Below are 19511 nucleotides of genomic sequence, written 5' to 3' on the forward strand. Positions count from 1 at the left end.
AGATGTATTATGCTAGATGCACAATAGTCATATATGACACAAAGGACAAACAACATACATAAATCTTGTTTATTTTGGTCTTGTAACACAGTTCGTATGTTATGGGAAGAAGGAGATGGGAAATGGTGAACATGCAAAAGACTTTGAAAATAAATACAAACAAAGTAAACGTGGGCAGCCCCTCACGGACAGCTCCCATGCACACACATAATAAAACATAAAACACAACGTAAAAGTCCAGGGGCCCGTTCTTCGTACCTCGCTAACTCAGTTAGCCGGATTTGATTGTTGACGATTTGGCATGATCTTGGATTGTTTGGTTCTTCGACGCTCATCCTGGACTTGCTGTCATAGCAACAGGTCCGTTAGCTTAAACCTGCTCGGGAGCAGGCTTATTTCATGTAAACAGGATTAGATTGCATCTTGAGGTAATACTTAAAATCTGTCCCAGCCACCGCTACTTTATTACAAGAGTTCATTACTGAACCAGGGGTAATAATAATCATTTTAAATAATAATAATATACAAATTTTAAATTGTATATGTATATGAGAATGTATATAATATTATAATGTTGTGTATAATACTATAGACACAGCCACTTGATTAAGCGATTTATTTGTGATGGAATAATTACTTTATAATTTTATTGGAAGTTTGCACACATGTTGTACAGTTAATCTGAGCCGTACATTAATTTAAGTGACGGATATTATGGGATGGCTTGATGCAGCGCAGGAGATGCAGAGAATTTGATCTTGACCCTTAAGAAACTTTAATACTGTCACGTTACAAATCTGCTTCAAATTGAATTAAAAATTGAATTACAACATTGAAATAAAAATGTAAAGGGTGTACAAATACTGTATAAAATCGAAAATATAAATAATTGGTAATCATGTAAAAAAAAACATTTATCATTGATCTATTATAACTTTTATGTTGGTTTGGTCGTTTAGCTGTTTCCTTATAAAGGTCCAGATATTCGTGGGTTTTTTTGTGTAATTTGCCAAGTTTTTTGCCAGGTGGCTTTTTTAATTATATGATGTCATTACGTTGCGCTCTTGACGCCAGCCAATCGCTGCATTGCTGATCATGGTTTCGAGTATCCATGCATCTGCCCTCTTCAGGGAACACAAGAACGCGCAGTGATCTTAGATCATTTAATCCAGATATTTTAATCCAATCCGCAAATTCGTTTGAAGAATCAAATTAGCCAGACATCAGTTATCACGATTAAAAGATCTGGGATCTGTCAAATCATCTCAGATGTATTAAGCGAGGTACGAAGAACGGGCCCCAGGCCTGGTCCTCTCTCGTCCTTCACTGTCGTCGCTCCTCCTTTTTGCTTCTGTTGCTCCTCTGTGAGAGATCCGAGACCGGTGTGACGGACAGCTGGCGCTCATCATCCAATCACTCACCGGCCTCACATCTCTCTCTCACGGCTCTCGCTCGCCCTGCTCGTCACAGGTCTTTTATCAAATTCTGATACATCGGTCCCACTGAACCATTTTCAGAGGTCCCTAGGGGTGCGCAGACTGACCACCAGGTGTGCGCGAGAGAATGTTTGTAATGGCATAAAAAATTTCTCTTTTAAATTTTGATGTATTTAACTTAGGTAAACTTCACATGTCATATTATTATTGATAAATAAAAATGTCACATTACAAGCTGTAGTAAATTACCCATATTTTCATTTCATTTTACAAGCGCGTCTGCATCACCCCAGACTTTTCATATTAGGCACTAAGTGACCATTCATTCATTCATTCATTCATTCATTCACTTTTTTTGCTTACTACATTCATCAAAATGGACACCTGGACAGTGAGCCATCTACATCGGAGATTATTAGGAGACAATATATGTCGTTTTAACAACATAAGATCTTGTTATTACGACATACTTGAGTGGACATACTTTAAAAAAAAAAAACATGTAGGCCCTATGTTGCAGCGTTTCCATTGGGTGTATTTTAAATTTACAATTTCAATTTGCGCATTTAGGGTAATGGAAACATCGCAAAACTGCAATGGAAACAGTTTTTCGCATTTACAGGTCAACAGGTCACATAGGATCTATATTTTTTTTCCCACTCAAGTCGTTAATATATTTTCTCCTAATAAGGACAGTGCCGTAACTTTAACCTAGTAATGACAGACCCCGGTGCAGCCACATCATAACTAGCCTATCTATAGGCCTACTGTAATTAAGACATATATTCAAGAAATGTATTAAAACAAAAAGACGCTGTAGTTTCAGTCTTACTCAAAGGCCGCATAAACAGGCCAGTTACGCACGTCAATCCATATCCGACGATCTTGGTTTGCTTCTTATTTATTAAATACAGCCAAAAAGGTGATTAAATATTGAACAAAATTAAAATACAATTTATACAAAACGAAATTTATTTTAAAGAAAGACTTTTTAGAAAACCAAATTCAATGAAGCAGTGTTAATTTCGTTGACGAATAATTTGTCAACGACGATTATACATATATTTACATACATATATACGTATATATATATATATATATATATATATATATATATATATATATATATAAATATGTGTGTGTGTATATATGTATGTATGTGTATATATATGTATATATGTATATACATATATTTACAATATATATATATATATATATATATATATATATATATATATATATATATATATATATATATATATATATACGTGTATATATGTATATATGTATGTATGTGTATACATGTATATATCTATATATTTACATATATATATTACAAAATAAGAGCCCCTTAAAATTCATATTTGCGCTGTTTTGTCTATACATTCAGTAACCCATAAAAACAAAAGTCCTAGTTTCCACTGACTAATTTCACTGCAGACAGAGAGTACACCTTCTCACAGTGTCCACTACACCGTTTCAGGACAGTCTGATGTGGGATTACAAAATAAGAGCACCCCAAAACTCATATTTACGCTGTTTTTTTCTATACATTGAGTAACCCATAAAAAAAAAAGTCCTAGTTTACACAGACTAATTTCACTGCAGACAGACAGTACACCTTCTCACAGTGTCCACTACACCGTTTCAGGACAGTTTGATGTGGGATTACAAAATAAGAGCACCCCAAAACTCATATATGCGCTGTTTTGTCTATACATTGAGTAACCCATAAAAATAAAAGTCCTAGTTTACACAGACTAATTTCAACACAGATGGAGAGTACACCTTCTCACAGTGTCAACTACACCGTTTCAGGACAGTCTAATGTGGGATTACAAAATAAGAGCACCCCAAAACTCATATTTGCGCTGTTTTGTCTATACATTGAGTAACCCATAAAAACAAAAGTCCTAGTTTACACAAACTAATTTCACTGCAGACAGAGAGTACACCTTCTCACAGTTTCAACTACACCGTTTCAGGATAGTCTGATGTGGGATTACAAAATAAGAGCACCCCTAAACTCATATGTGCGCTGTTTTGTCTATACATTGAGTAACCCATAAAAACAAAAGTCCTAGTTTACACGAACTAATTCACCGCAGACAGAGAGTACACCTTCTCACAGTGTCAACTACTCCGTTTCAGGACAGTCTAATGTGGGATTACAAAATAAGAGCACCCCAAAACTCATATTTGCGCTGTTTTGTCTATACATTGAGTAACCCATAAAAACAAAAGTCCTAGTTTACACAGACTAATTTCAACACAGATGGAGAGTACACCTTCTCACAGTGTCAACTACACCGTTTCAGGACAGTCTAATGTGGGATTACAAAATAAGAGCACCCCAAAACTCATATTTGCGCTGTTTTGTCTATACATTGAGTAACCCATAAAAACAAAAGTCCTAGTTTACACAGACTAATTTCAACACAGATGGAGAGTACACCTTCTCACAGTGTCAACTACACTGTTTCAGGACAGTCTGATGTGGGATTACAAAATAAGAGCACCCCTAAACTCATATGTGCGCTGTTTTGTCTATACATTGAGTAACCCATAAAAACAAAAGTCCTAGTTTACACAAACTAATTTCACTGCAGACAGAGAGTACACCTTCTCACAGTTTCAACTACACCGTTTCAGGATAGTCTGATGTGGGATTACAAAATAAGAGCACCCCTAAACTCATATGTGCGCTGTTTTGTCTATACATTGAGTAACCCATAAAAACAAAAGTCCTAGTTTACACGAACTAATTCACCGCAGACAGAGAGTACACCTTCTCACAGTGTCAACTACACCGTTTCAGGACAGTCTGATGTGGGATTACAAAATAAGAGCACCTCGAATATCATATTTGCGCTGTTTTGTCTATACATTGAGTAACCCATAAAAACAAAAGTCCTGGTTTACACAGACTAATTTCAACACAGACTGAAGCCCCGTTCACACCGCCAGCGATGATGCCGCTGCATGTCGCCAGCGCCAGAGATTCATGTCGCTAGTGGGCGTTCCCACTACGGGTTGCCTATAAACGTTATTAGCAGATCACCCTCGTCCTTCCATGCATAATTTATTTTTTAATGTGTCTCTGTATGTACACAGAGACATATAGTAAAGAACAGGGAAATTGCTAACATCTAAAATCAACTTCTCCTCCATCTTGACACGACACCGCAGTAGCTGTACAGCAGACGGATCACGTGCACTCCACTGACTTCACTCCTATAGGTTGTCGCTCGCGAAAATCGCTTCTCATTTGCATAAAGTTGACATTTCTGAACTTTTGTCGCTTGTCTCGTGTCGCTTGACACGCCCACATTCTGTCGCCAACGGTCACTGTCGCTCGTGTCGCCGGAAGTCGCCAGCGCTCCATTGAAATGAATGGGATCGTGTCGCTGCGTGTCGCTGGCGGTGTGAACGGGGCTTGAGAGTACACCTTCTCACAGTGTCAACTACACTGTTTCAGGACAGTCTGATGCAGGATTACAAAATAAGAGCACCTCGAATTTCATATTTGCACTGTTTTGTCTATACATTGAGTAACCCATAAAAACAAAAGTCCTAGTTTACACAAACTAATTTCACTGCAGACAGAGAGTACACCACCTCACAGTGTCAACTACACCGTTTCAGGACAGTCTGATGTAGGTTTATAAAATAAGAGCACCCCAAAACTCATATGTGCGCTGTTTTGTCTATACATTGAGTAACCCATAAAAACAAAAGTCCTAGTTTACACAAACTAATTTCACTGCAGACAGAGAGTACACCTTCTCACAGTGTCAACTACACCGTTTCAGGACAGTCTGATGTGGGATTACAAAATAAGAGCACCCCAAAACTCATATGTGCGCTGTTTTGTCTATACATTGAGTAACCCATAAAAACAAAAGTCCTAGTTTACACAAACTAATTTCACCGCAGACAGAGAGTACACCTTCTCACAGTGTCAACTACACCGTTTCAGGACAGTCTGATGTGGGATTACAAAATAAGAGCACCTCGAATTTCATATGTGCGCTGTTTTGTCTATACATTGAGTAACCCATAAAAACAAAAGTCCTAGTTTACACTGACTAATTTCACCGCAGATGGAGAGTACACCTTCTCACAGTGTCAACTACACCGTTTCAGGACAGTCTAATGTGGGATTACAAAATAAGAGCACCCCAAAACTCATATGTGCGCTGTTTTGTCTATACATTGAGTAACCCATAAAAATAAAAGTCCTAGTTTACACTGACTAATTTCACCGCAGATGGAGAGTACACCTTCTCACAGTGTCAACTACACCGTTTCAGGACAGTCTAATGTGGGATTACAAAATAAGAGCACCCCAAAACTCATATGTGCGCTGTTTTGTCTATACATTGAGTAACCCATAAAAATAAAAGTCCTAGTTTACACTGACTAATTTCACCGCAGATGGAGAGTACACCTTCTCACAGTGTCAACTACACCGTTTCAGGACAGTCTAATGTGGGATTACAAAATAAGAGCACCCCAAAACTCATATGTGCGCTGTTTTGTCTATACATTGAGTAACCCATAAAAACAAAAGTCCTAGTTTACACAAACTAATTTCAACACAGACTGAGAGTATATATATATATATATATATATATATATTTTTTTTTTTTTATAGTTTCCACAGACCACGCTGATGTTGTATTCCAATTTAAATTGGCTTTAAATACTTCAGTACATGCTCTGTTTTCTGTCATTTATGAATAATAAAATTTACTTTCCTGTTTTTCTATTTCAGCCACAGCAATACCCAAGGCAGTGGAGATTACATATGTTGCAACTTGTCGAAGTATCTGTCATCTCAATTTGGACAATTACACGCACCTAAAGGATTATTAGGAACACCTGTTCAATTTCTCATTAATGCAGTTATCTAATCAACCAATCACATGGCAGTTGCTTCAATGCATTTAGGGGTGTGGTCCTGGTCAAGACAATCTCCTGAACTCCAAACTGAATGTCAGAATAGGAAAGAAAGGTGATTTAAGCAATTTTGAGTGTGGCATGGTTGTTGGTGCCAGAAGGGCTGGTCTGAGTATTTCACAATCTGCTCAGTTACTGGGATTTTCACGCACAACCATTTCTAGGGTTTACAAAGAATGGTAAAAGGGAAAAACATCCAGTATGCGGCAGTCCTGTGGCGAAAATGCCTTGTTGATGCTAGAGGTCAGAGGAGAATGGGCCGACTGATTCAAACTGATAGAAGAGCAACTTTGACTGAAATAACCACTCGTTACAACCGAGGTATGCAGCAAAGCATTTGTGAAGCCACAACACGCACAACCTTGAGGCGGATGGGCTACAACAGCAGAAGACCCCACCGGGTACCACTCATCTCCACAACAAATAGGAAAAAGCGGCTATAATTTGCACAAGCTCACCAAAATTGGACAGTTGAAGACTGGAAAAATGTTGCCTGGTCTGATGAGTCTCGATTTCTGTTGAGACATTCAGATGGTAGAGTCAGAATTTGGCGTAAACAGAATGAGAACATGGATCCATCATGCCTTGTTACCACTGTGCAGGCTGGTGGTGGTGGTGTAAGGGATGTTTTCTTGGCACACTTTAGGCCCCTTAGTGCCAATTGGGCATCGTTTAAATGCCATGGCCTACCTGAGCTTTGTTTCTGACCATGTCCATCCCTTTATGACCACCATGTACCCATCCTCTGATGGCTACTTCCAGCAGGATAATGCACCATGTCACAAAGCTCGAATCATTTCAAATTGGTTTCTTGAACATGACAATGAGTTCACTGTACTAAAATGGCCCCCACAGTCACCAGATCTCAACCCAATAGAGTATCTTTGGGATGTGGTGGAACGGGAGCTTCGTGCCCTGGATGTGCATCCCACAAATCTCCATCATCTGCAAGATGCTATCCTATCAATATGGGCCAACATTTCTAAAGAATGCTTTCAGCACCTTGAATCAATGCCATGTACAATTAAGGCAGTTCTGAAGGCGAAAGGGGGTCAAACACGGTATTAGTATGGTGTTCCTAATAATCCTTTAGGTGAGTGTATATATATATATATATATATATATGTTTTTAAGTCCCTGCATCTGTAAGGAAAAGACATTTCATCATTCTCACATCCAAAGAACTCAAGCCTCTACTGTTTATCTACGTACCTGTTGAAACTGCTTTTGCTTTGTGCTGCTTTGAATAAACTCACATTATCCGTTCCTTTTTGTGTTCTGAGTATAATACATTCCGTAACATGTGAATAATGTCCAGAAGAGACTTTTCTATTCCCTTTTGTCCTTTTGACAAATCTCTCTGTGGTGGATATTTATTAGTGCAATAAAATTTGTGTCATTGTGACATGTAACACTGACATGTAAGTACATTTACATCTTTTGGAATCACATAAAATAATGTACTTTAAACTATAAAAACTACTGTCATTGCCTATGTTGCCTCAAGGACTTTTTGTCTGTCAAAGGACGGTGTAACACGGCACTTCAATGTTTCTTCATTTAGTTTGTGTCCCCATAGGAGGCTTTCTGCCTTTTACTCACAAAACATCACATATAATACACACATATTTGTCTCCTTGACCATGCCTCATGCCTCAAAATTGCTCTGTACAAATCACTGGCACTGTCTATGGTGTTTTTCAAACCAGGGGTCCTACAGAAGGTTCTTATGGGTCCCCAGAAAATTTCAGAGAATAAAGAGACAAAGTAAAAATGGATGATGTCTCTTTTCTTCTGTTCTAAATGTTTCTATACATACTTTCCAGAACTGTATATATTTGCTTTGTATCTTTCTAGTTTTTCCTCACCATAGTCCTTATAAAAAATAGATTAAAAAATAAATGGCACTGTAACATTTTGTGTAGAAAAATTAACTACAACACTAATGCAAAATTAAGAAGCTTAAAATTAAGTATCTTAAATTACTGTTACATTACTTTTGTAAACAAGATACATTGTATTACAGTAGCCTACTGTCTATTTGAGATTGGACCTTGATGATCGCCATTATCTTTAAAATGAATGATTAGGTAACTAAAAAGTGTTTTGAAAAAAAATGTATTATTATGAAATAATAATCATAATCATATTAGTATTATGATTATGCTGATTACACTGTGCAACGTACTGAAAAATGGCAAAAGAGCAAAAATATAATAAATTACAAACATGCACCTGCGAAGCCTAAACATTAGCTGGCAGCAACGTACGAATAAAAGTACAGTACAGCAATCCGCTTTTTCTTGGTAAACAACAAATTGAGGTATTGCTCCAACTGTGGACGGAAAAGATGTCGAAGAACGAGCAAGGGTGACTGCATCTTTCATTAAATTTATAACATAGCTGGATTTTTTTTTTACATTTGAGTAACGTTACTAATTACAGCAATGACATTGTTTGCCACACACCATTAGCCAAATGCATGCAAAATCTATTTCGTAGCATCAACCATTAAGGCCTATGTTATTTCTCCGAGGTCTGTCTAATGTCATGCAAATAATAATAAAAAAAATAGTAATAAATGAGAAATGTTTTTCTTAGGCCAGTCTTTGGTTCAATCAATTGTCATAATTGTTATAAATAGAAACGGATAATTGCGCTATCACCTAAAAGTATCTACAGTGATAACTTGCTTAACTGATGTAGTATGGGGTAAAACTTTAGAATACTTTTCCATATTAAATGTATAGCTACACAGGAACAAATTAGTAATGCATTTATAACACTCTAGTATCTTCTATTAACTAACCAACAGTGACAGTAGATATAGTAAACTACTTTTGCCAGGTTCATACCCACATGAAAAAATACTATAGTATATTATAGTAAAATTACAGTAAAAGTACTCTAGTAAATACAATAGTGTTTTTGAACCATACCATAGTAAAGATACTACAGTAAATTGTAGTATATTGTAGTATATTATAGTATTTACAACACTTTGTTAATTTACTGTAGTATATTTACTATAGTACGGTTCAAAAACGTTATAGTATTTACTAGAGTCATTTTACTATAATATACTATAGTAATTTTTCATGTGGGTAATTAATGTGTTAATGCATGTAATTATGTATAATTCATTCTAAAGTGAAGATCATGGTAACCCCCATACAAATCCTTCTGAGGGAATTAGTAATTATTTGGAACAGTATTTTAAATTGAAAAGCATAATAACTCCTTAGTCATTAACTTAATAGTCATAGACTTAAGTCATTGTTAGCTTTTGAGGTTTTTGTAAGGTTTTCACTTTAGAATATAGATCCAAATAATAAGCAATTCTTTCTGACGAATTTGGTTATAATTAAGTCATTATTAGTGCTTTACTCATTTGTTCCTATGTAATTTTTCATTAATAATGGATCAGTATTGTAAAGTTTTACTGGAATATGTATGCTGTCATTATAATGTCTTCTATTTTTGATTTTATCCAGAGTGCACTCATTCAAGTTATTTGGGGTGAGTAATTAAATCATTAACCATCTACCCATGAAAAAGTACAATAACTATATCCAACTATGTTCTTTGTTTGTATTAATGTCTTTTTTCCCCAATAGAACAAAACCAAACGTATTGGAAACAATGAAATTGTGGAGACAGTTCAACTCCTGAAAAAGGATCTCGTCAACTTTGATGATAATATGAGAACTAAAGAAGGCTTCTGGGGACAAGTGTGCATTGCATTTGCCATAGCAAATACTAAAAACAATCGTTATAGAGTGCAAAGTGTATTTCGTAAGGTGAGCATTTCTTTGTTTCATTGTCTGTCTTTCAAAACATGATTCCTGACTACAAACGATTCAAATTCACACACACACACACACACACACACACACACACACACACACACACACACACACACACACACACACACACACACACACACACACACACACACACACACACACACACACACACACACACAAATATAAAACACCTCTTGCTGATGATAGTTGTGTTTACGACACCTCAAATTTTAGGAAATTTCTAATTGAAGCATGCAGCCATGTCATATGTTTACTATATTTTACAATATCAAAGACATCGTCTCAGCCAGACCTATACATCCCCTTATTTGTACATTTTGAGATTAAATTTAAACATCATTTTTATCATCATAGTTGGTCAAAAAGCACCAGCCAGAATCTGGCCCATCTCCTCTGCCATCTCTGGCCAGTCAAAGTGATGCTGAAGACCAGGAACACAAGTCTCCAGAGCAAGTTAGTCATTACTCTTTATATTCATGTCTGTTTCATGTATGGCGTCATACCTTGTAATTGCAAACTTTGCTTGTCTTCCTATCAAAGCACCAGCCAGAATCTGGCCCATCTCCTCTGCCATCTCTGGCCAGTCAAAGTGATGCTGAAGACCAGCAACACAAGTCTCCAGAGCAAGTTAGTCATCACTCTTTGTAATTTGTTTGAAACAGTGTTGGGTGTGTGGGGTCTATAGACCTTGTCTAGTAATTGAAACGTTCCGGACTCCATCACCTGATGTTCAAGATTGTTCGTCAAAGTGTCCTAGAGTGTCCTAAAGTGTAAATCATCATCCATCTACGAGTTTCCCTGACTAGTACAAAGTCTAATTTCACACATAGCATGAAATTAGTTTATTGGAAAAAAAAATCTTTACAGAACATACATGTTACAGTAACATTGTATTTTTTCATTAGGGGTCAATTACTAATCCATCAGATGAAGATGGATTTATCAAAATCAACTTACAAAAGAACCCATCATTCTTTTTCATTGAAAGGAGTGAGTGGGAAAAACTGAAAAAACATAGGAAAAAAATAAGTTTTAAAGGACTCCAGTGGACCAATGTGATTGCAAAAGGACTTAGGACCATACACCCGTATTGTTCTATTGCATTCAAAAGGCACAGACTGAAGGCTTTAGGTGGGATACAAGCAAGCCCTGAATTCTCTTGTCAAGGCTACTATAGATTTGAGGATTGCCCTGTCACTGTAACAGTTACTGTGGATAGTGAAGAGGACCTCAAGGCAACGGTAGAGTACCAAGGAGCACAGGGCATTCATAATTTCACAGAATTAAAAAGAAGACCAGTGAGAGCACATGACAGAAGTGCACTGGGCCAAGAATTGCAAAGGCATCTCCCAAGAGCCATGTTTCTTGAGAAATTAGTCAAAATACCGGAAGATGTGATGGAGTCTGGCTGTAGGGATGAGGCTCCAAGTCGCAATGTCCTCAAAACGATATCGTGGGAATCACGTCAGAGAAGCCGGCAGCACAGCAATGAAATAATAAGCCTTCAGATAATGCTCGAAAAGAAAAAAGACAGTCCTGATTATGTCCTCCAGAAGATTATGTTGCACCCAAAAGGGGTTCTTCTTTGGTCTCACAGCGGTATTGCAATATACCAGGAGTGATGCCGGGAGGACATTGTGTATCTAGATGCGACAGGCAGCATCATGCGGAAAGAGAAGGGCTCTCCTCCTTTCTATGTATATGAGTTGGTGGTCAGGAATCCCCACAAAAGTTCCTCCCCGTTACCTGTTGCAACATACCTTACCTGTGACCACACCACAGCCTCAGTTATATATTTTCTAGAGTCATTTCAAAAGGATGTTGCAAGATTGTATGGAAGGAAAGGTATGCGGACACCCATCATGATCGTCTGTGATGGATTGATGGTGTTAATGCAGGCAATATGCCTGTCATTTGCCAAAAAAAATCTTAAAGACACCATTAACCATTACTATAATATTGCCACTGGAAAAGCAACACAAGAAGATTTTGAGGTGCCCATTCTTCATCGTTGCCTTAGCCATGTGATGAAGAATGCCAAAGAAATGTGCAGAAAGTAGTAAGTAGTGTACATTATCAAAATACTGTTCATGACATTTTATACAGATTCTATGTGATGAATTACCTTTTTTTGAAGTCTTTTAACAATTTGGTATCAGAATTCCCCTGCATCGGCTCTGCCTGTGAAATCCATAGAATAATGATTTAATCAATGAACCTAATTATTCTATTACATTCCAGTGCGCCAAACCACTACCATCTGGCCATGCATGTCTTTGGTTCCCTCACAACTGCAAGCACTTTAAAAGAACTAGATGACATGGTTCAAAGTGCTGCAGTTGTCTTCTCAAGTCCGTCCTGTGGGGCCAATGTCGAGAAACACTTTAAAAACCTGCAGTCGTGGCTTCAGAAAACAGGGACTACATTGGATGTGACTGCCAAGTCCAAAAGTGATGCTGAGAGCTTGGAGGTAAATGTCAAATTTAAATGTTTACATTGTACAATGTAATGTGTATGGTTTTATTTACACAAAGATGTGAAGGAAAACTGTTATTATCAAGTAAATGTACTGTAAAAAAGCATTAACTTAAGTGAAATTTCTTGAGTAAAAAAATGCCTTAGAGAGTGAGTATCTAATGCTCAATGTGCTTAAATTATATGTTACGGCAGTACATATTTGAAATTACTACTATTTTACAGAACACATTTATGGAACAACTGCATTACATGTAAATACAACAACAATACAACACATGTCACCAAGTACATGTCAAATAGGACTTGTGTATTACTTAATTGTATTCCTGCCCAGGGACATGGGCATTGTCAAAAAGTTCAAAGCACAAACTTTAAAAAGTTTTATCAGTCATTTTTTCTTTGATAATGTTTATGAAGGTCAATGAATTGTGCCAGAAATCCTACAATTTACAAACACACCTCTAATAAAAACATATTGTTAAATTAAATTTAGGACATTAAAGGAATCAACAAATTTGCAACACGTTGCAAGGAAATGATTTCCAACGCTCCACTGGACATGCATGGAGAGCGCAATGTGTACTATTGCAAAGGCCTTATCAATCACCTCAGCAAGTACCTTCTTCCGTACACTGGATTGTGGACCGGATAATGCTAGGTTTGCCATAATTAAACAACATATCCCTTGTTGGGTTTGTTTTCTGAAAATTAAAATTAAAATGGCTTTATTTCTTTTTGAACAAAGGTGACCTTGGACGCCATGGGACGGGACCACAATATGAGCAGTACTCAAGGAAATATAATGTCCTGAGAAAGCTTACGAGACAAGTAATTATAAGATATTTAACATAACATGGCCTCAGTACTGTTATTGTGTTTACTGCTAAATTATGTTACAAATTCACCTGTTTTTTATTTCTTGCTCAGAACATAACAGAGGACAACAAAACGCAGGGCATAATGGAGAAGAGCCAGTGGGACTTGAAACACATTCGCTTTACATCTGGCCGGCTCACTAGGCTTGATGACTTTGTGGCCCGATATCAGATCAGTCACACTGCTCTCCTGAAGGAGTATGAAGACTCCAAAAGAGTTTTCAGAAGAAAGGTTAGAATACGTTGATAAATGTGTCATTGAAGATGTGATGGGTAACAGTTTTTAAAGAAAATTTAATTGTGTATGTCATCCCGTTATATGTTTTGATATATAAACCAGCTCTACAAAGTTATTTCAATTCTCAATGACTGCTTTCATCAATACCTCCGTACATTATGCAGACATACAGAGTGGACCAGGAAAAATGGAAGGAACGGCAGCAGAAAAAGAGGGGGAGATATGCAACACCAATCAGCAAGCCATTGCTGTTCAAGACATCCAATACGAAGGTATACTGTAAATGTAATGCTGTCATGCCTTCTACAGAATAAACAGTAATAATCGTAATCTTAACATGACGTGTAGTTCTGCAGCAGAAAAGGAAATTGCAGCCAGTCCGAAATTGTTTACTACTACTTGACCTTTTTTCATCACTTTATTTTCTGTTATTTCAAACACTAACCTATCCCCGATTTTTCTACTTAAAGGGATAGGTCACCCAAAAATAAAAATAATTTTCAGAACACAAATTAAGATATTTCTGATGAAATCCGAGAGCTCTCTGACCCCTCCATAGACAGCAATGTAATGAACACTTTCAAGGCACAGAAAGGTAGTAAAGACATCGTTAAAATAGTCCATGTGACACCAGTGACTCAACCTTAATGTTATGAAGAGACGAGAATACGAAAAAACAAACAAAAATAACGACTTTATTCAACATTTTTGTTCTAGACTGTGTCAATGTTGTAATTCAAAACAACTAAGGTAAAATAAAACTGAAACATCAACAAACATTTGGAGTCTTCTGATTTTTTTTTAAATTCCAAATTCAAGGAAATTAAAGACAAACAAAAGCACTGTTACATGAGGCTCCTTAATAATGATCTGTTTTTAAACACACTGTTGATAGGTTGAGTCCTCAGTATCTGAGTGTCCCATTGTAAAACAAAAGTCTTCACCACAGCCTAGTTCATCCATGGATGGACTTTGGATGGAAAGACTGTAGTACGTGGGGAGATCTCAAACAAACCCCAGGAATCATCCAAGACATCAATAACCACACAGCATCAAGTAAGAAGTAGTAACTCTTACTGATAGTTGTACATTTTAACGGTTATTATTTGTATGGACAGTAAAAAAGAAGGATATATTTGTTTAAAAAAGAGTAAAACTTTTTTTAAATGTATTTTAAAGAAATTAAAGACAAACAAAAACACTGTTACATGAGGCTCCTTAATAATGATCTGTTTTTAAACACACTGTTGATAGGTTGAGTCCTCAGTGCCTGAGTGTCCCATTGTAAAACAAAAGTCTTCACCACAGCCTAGTTCATCCATGCAGGTAGCCTGATGTCGTCATACTCAATTCTAGTCAGAATATGAGTCTGATACTGCTCCGTTGGGCTGTGATTATGGGGCGTGTTTCAACCGAACCAGGAAAGACCTCAATTGGATAGACCTACAACCAATCAGAGCAACAGAGCGACGCATAACGTTAGTTGTCAAATGTCAACAAAACTCAACTGCACTGTGTTGCCAAGTCCGCGGGTTGAAGCGACCCCAATTATGTGATATACAGACCCAGGAATGCGATTTTCAGCTGCCAGCCCTGCCAAAATAACACATATTTTACCTCCCAAATGCCTTTTTTCCCGGAGAACCCCCCCCCCCCCCCTGTTTTTCTAGCTTGTTTTTGGCTAGTTTTGAGGAACGTTAGCAATTGGGCGGGTTTTGCTGTAAAAACTTGCCAACCCTGTACCTGCACGCACGCTGGAATAAGTAGCCTAACGTTAGAAGAAAAATATGAGTGTAAACGATTAGTGATCCACCAATCATGATTTTACATGGCCGATTCCGATACTGATTTCCGATTTTTTTTTTACACAATAAAGTAATGAAAGTATACATGAACAAGATGTTTATTTGGTATTTAACAGGCTAAATTGGCTTTTGGCTAATGAAAACAAGTCCGCAATCTGAAATTAACAGGAAATTGAATTGGAAATTAAAAGGCTGAAAGGTGAAATTAAAGGCAACAACTGCATATTCTGCAATCCAAACAAAGATGTTACTTAAATCAGCATTTGTTTTTAAATTCAGTGTAAAGAAAAAAAGTCTTTACCAGTGAAATTCAATAAAACCAAAGTATATAATTGTTCCAAAATGTTAAATCAAATAATGTTTAGTGCAACGAGAAAAAAACTAAGATGCTACAGCAGGTGCTTTTTAAATCAAATTAAGTCAATGCAATTTTAAGGTAAAATAAAAGGTAACCCTTTAGAATAATGGTCATTAGTTAACATTAATTAATGTATTAACTAACATGAACTAACCATGAGCAGTACATTTGTTACTTTATTTGTTCATCTTAGTTAATGTTAGTTAATATAAATACAGCTGTTCATGGTTTGTTCATGTTAGTTCACAGAGCATTAACTTGTTAACAAGATTTTAATAATACAGTTATCTCTCATTAGTAAATGTTGAAATTAACATTAACAAAGATTAATAAACGCTTTATAAGTGCAGTTCATTATTAGTTAATGTTAACTAATGTAGTTAACTAATGTTAACTAATGACCTAAAGTGTTACCAAATATAAATGATCATCCTACAGGCTACAGAACTGATAGTATTTCATTTCTAAAATGCATGCATGTTCTTCTTTAGGCTACAAAAAGAAGTATTACGTTTTTTTACAAGTTAGTCTGTTTCGTTCTCATCCGATCCAACACGTGAGAATCTGAGCTGAACAAACGCTCACATCTAAACTTGTGCAGGGCGGAGAGGTAAGCTCGCGCAACTTCAGCTCGCGCAGGAAAGCGGATCTTCATTCCCTTCAGCGTATCTCGTCTCTTCCCTCAGTTATCCAGGTTCCGTTTGTAACACACAAGTGACATGTTCGCGAATGATTGCAATATAGGCGTATGTGCACGCGGGCGCACTTCCGGATAAATCGGCAGAAAAATACAAAGAAACCGGTTCCGGTTTTTGGCCGGTCAACCGGTGCATCCCTATAAACGATCTTTGCCGGTGTTGTAAAAAAAAGGATACACAGAGTTTACTTACCAACACGATCATCATTTCTGAGAGAAATAGTAAAGGTGAATGCATATACGAACAAGTTCTCCGTTTAGGATTAGAACAAACTCAACCCAAGCACCTTTGATGTCGTAGATGATTACGTTACTGTTGATCATCTGTCCATCATCGTCAAAAGCCTGCCCTGACAATTTCATTGGTCCGAACAGTTTCTGTTCGGGCATAATTACTTCTCTACCGATCAAGTCCAGACCGAACTGCCCGAGTAAAAATGTTGTGGGCGGGGCTAAGTTCGGCTGGCATCCAGGCTACCATGCAGGGGGACCATGAAGAAACTTTGGATGGAAAGACTGTAGTACGTGGGGAGATCTCAAACAAACCCCAGGAATCATCCAAGACATCAAGAACCATACAGCATCAAGTAAAAAGTAGTAACTCTTACTGATAGTTGTAACTTTTGAAGGTTATTATTTTTATGGACAATAAAAATGAAGGATATATTTGTTTAAAAAAAAAGACAAATTGAAACATTAAATTGATGTTCAACAATGTTTCATGTTTGTTTAAAATGTATGTAATTGGTTGAAATTTAAGTAATTGTTTCGTTGAAATTTATGTCATGCAGCTCACCTCCTTGTGGAAAAAACGTGACAATGAGGTTGTGGTTTCTGTGATACCTACCCAAATATTAGGACAGACAATTATCATTTATCACAAGGAGCTCCGTGCACTTCAACCGCACCGTTATACAAGCTGTAGTTAATTTATACAAGTATATATCTGTAGTTATAAACCTTATACAATTTAGTGTTATATCATTTTATATCATGTCATAAATGTTAGAGCTGATGGAATGGCATCATTTACTAAACAACATTTAATATGTTTTAGAAAACAATGTTTTGTAAACATAGTAACACTTGTAATGGTCAATAATGGTCTGTCAGAAATAGGTATCTATGCAGGACTAATGCAGGAATGAGTAGTTCTAAATTAACACTTCAGCCACCACTATTAACTAATATGAAAACAATATTAACTAATCACTAAATAATAGTCCATTTAGGACTAAGATTCTTAATAGGTAATCAATAATTACAAAATGAGATTAGCCTGTTAAGAACTAACAATGAAAGATGACAAATAAAAATAAACTATATAATCGCCACATTAACGTGTCTGAGATGTGACCAATTGTCTTTTTACTCATAATATGGTCGGTCATAAAATGCATTGCTAATTACCTAGTAACTGCAACAACTACTAGCGATGTGAGCCATAATTATTAAAAAAAAAAAATTGAAAAAAAAATTATCAATTTTTTTTGTATTATTATTATTTATTTTGTATTATTATTATTTACTTTTTTTTTTTTTTTTACCCTATTTAAAAAAGCCTCCCGTGGAAAGGTGTTGAAAATTAGCATGTGTGCTAAAACACTTAAGCAAATGCATATGTTTGTTCAATGTAATTATATCCCTGTCAAATAAATCTAATAAATAAAATAAAAACATTAAAATAAAGGTCCATACTGGTTCCTGCAGATTGACTAAATAACACCTAAGTATAAAAAGACCATATTCAGAGTAAAAAATGCTATTTATTATGCCTCAGACACATATCTTGTGATTAGTAGCACCTGACCAATCAAGAATAGCACTTATCACTCTATTCATTTTCTGTGTCTAATTTATAAAAAAAGAAGAAGAAAAAGTTCTGTCATGTGTGTTCTGTGCTAGATTAACTGAGACTTGTTACAGCACTTGCATATTGTTGCCCTTGACTGTTCTAGTTGCTTCTATCGCTCTCATTTGTAAGTCGCTTTGGATAAAAGCGTCTGCTAAATGACTAAATGTAATGTAAATGTAGTAAGTAATTGGTAATTACTAATAATTTGTCTTAGTTAGTTGATAGTCCTCAATTAAGATAATCTCATTAATTATTGATTACCTATTAAGGAACTACCTCTACTAAATTTACTATTACTTACTGATTAGATAATCTTGTTTTCATATTAGTTAATAGTGGTGGCTGAAATGTCAATATAGAACTACTCATTTGTCCTGCATTACTTCATGCACATATACCCATTTAATGATGGACCATTACTGAAAACTGTTACCATAAACATACGGTTAGTTACCTTGTGTGTTTTTTTATGTGTTTGCTGGTGTAAACATTGAAATGATTGAATGTAATAAAACACTTAATTTCAAAATACATCTGACTAATGTTATGGGGTACATTGCACTTTTTAATTATATATCATCATGAATGACACAGTAATATGTTTGATGTCTTCTTAACATTGTATTCTAAATGTATAATTCAATTTAAAATAAATAAAAATATTTTTCTCACATTTTGTATGTAGGTAATTGAAGCCCTGATTCATCTTTTTTAAGATGAGTTTGTCAAAGGTAAACACAGTGGCTGGAATATAGTGTAGATGTGCAATTTTGTATGTGTGTTTGCAGGGACTAATACATATGAAAAATAATAAATAATAAATTGCAACTCTACATACCAAATTTAGGGCAAATTTGCCAGCTTTCCATTTAAAAAGGTAAATGTAGTTGATGGTTTACAATGCAAAGGTAATTAATAGTTAACTTCTTCATTAGGTCAACTTTGACGATTACCAGGCAATTGTTTCATTCGTGAACAGC

General features: G+C 36.1%; 1 protein-coding gene across 1 annotated transcript in view; it reads right to left on the bottom strand.

Moving 5' to 3' along the window:
* LOC307126529 (uncharacterized protein) overlaps positions 1-19511 on the bottom strand; it is a 1210917-nt gene that overhangs the window by 925065 nt on the left and 266341 nt on the right. The gene's annotated exons all lie outside the window — the stretch shown is intronic.

This window comes from Gobio gobio (assembly GCF_949357685.1).
Source record: "Gobio gobio genome assembly, chromosome: 5".
Taxonomy (NCBI): Eukaryota; Metazoa; Chordata; class Actinopteri; order Cypriniformes; family Gobionidae; genus Gobio; species Gobio gobio.